Raw genomic sequence first — 844 nt, 5'->3', positions numbered from 1 at the left:
TCGCTCATGGCTGCAAGGGCTGGAAGAGAGAGGAAGGGAGCCGGGGTCAGAGCGCGGCTGTGCGGGGACCCCAGGAGCCCCTCCTGCCAGGGCCGTGCTGGGCAGCTCTTGGCACGGCCAGGAGGGAGCAGGGGCCAAGAGGATGAGCGGGAAGGTGCTGGGCACCCATGGGCACCCTGCCCCTGCCACGTGTGTGTGCTCTGGCCACGGCGTGCAGGGAGCAGAGCCCTGTGCAGGCGGGGCAGGGATTGCAGCTCCCTGCCCAGGGTCTGTGCTGGTCCCCGGCAGCCCCCAGGGAGGCCCCACTGCCCTCACTCACCCTTGAGGATGGGCCACAGGTCTTGCTGCTCCTCCCTCATGTGCCAGCCGGCGACCCCTGGGAACACAGAGGCTGTCAGGGCCCAGGGGCACAGCTCCCCCCAGCCGGGGCCGGGGCCGAGCTGCAGCGGGACGGGGAGGGACCGCGGCCTTGGGGCTCACCCATGAACCTGACGGCCGCCTCTCGCAGGGGCTCCTGTGGGCTCTGCAGGTAGGGCAGGGCCTGCTGCAGGTGCTCGCCCCTTCCGCTCACGTCCTTTTCCATCTGCAGAGAGCAGGGGGGTGTCTGTGGGGCAGCAGTGGGCAGGGGCACAGGGCCAGCCCCGCACACTGGGCATCGGGGGCTTCTCCAGCCTGGGGCTGGGCCTTGGCGCTCGTCCTTACCAGGCAGTCACAGAACCTGAAGGGCTGCTCCGTCTTCAGCAGCTGCTCCAGGTCCTTCCTGTGGAGGAAGCTTGCAGCCCAGAGCAGCGCTTCCTGAGCGGCCTGCAGAGCAGCAGAGAGCGGGACATGGCACCACAGCCCA

General features: G+C 69.8%; 1 long non-coding RNA gene across 1 annotated transcript; it reads right to left on the bottom strand.

Moving 5' to 3' along the window:
* Positions 1-109: 109 nt before the first annotated feature.
* On the bottom strand, positions 110-791 carry LOC113981315. The gene is made up of 3 exons (XR_003538376.1): positions 703-791; positions 481-583; positions 110-376 (listed from the first exon to the last, which is right to left on the bottom strand). It is a non-coding gene; the product is annotated as an uncharacterized LOC113981315 (long non-coding RNA).
* Positions 792-844: the final 53 nt, after the last annotated feature.

This window comes from Neopelma chrysocephalum, unplaced genomic scaffold, assembly GCF_003984885.1.
Source record: "Neopelma chrysocephalum unplaced genomic scaffold, ASM398488v2 Primary Assembly neopelma1_96442, whole genome shotgun sequence".
Lineage (NCBI taxonomy): Eukaryota > Metazoa > Chordata > Aves > Passeriformes > Pipridae > Neopelma > Neopelma chrysocephalum.
This window is presented reverse-complemented; position numbering and strand designations above follow the sequence as displayed.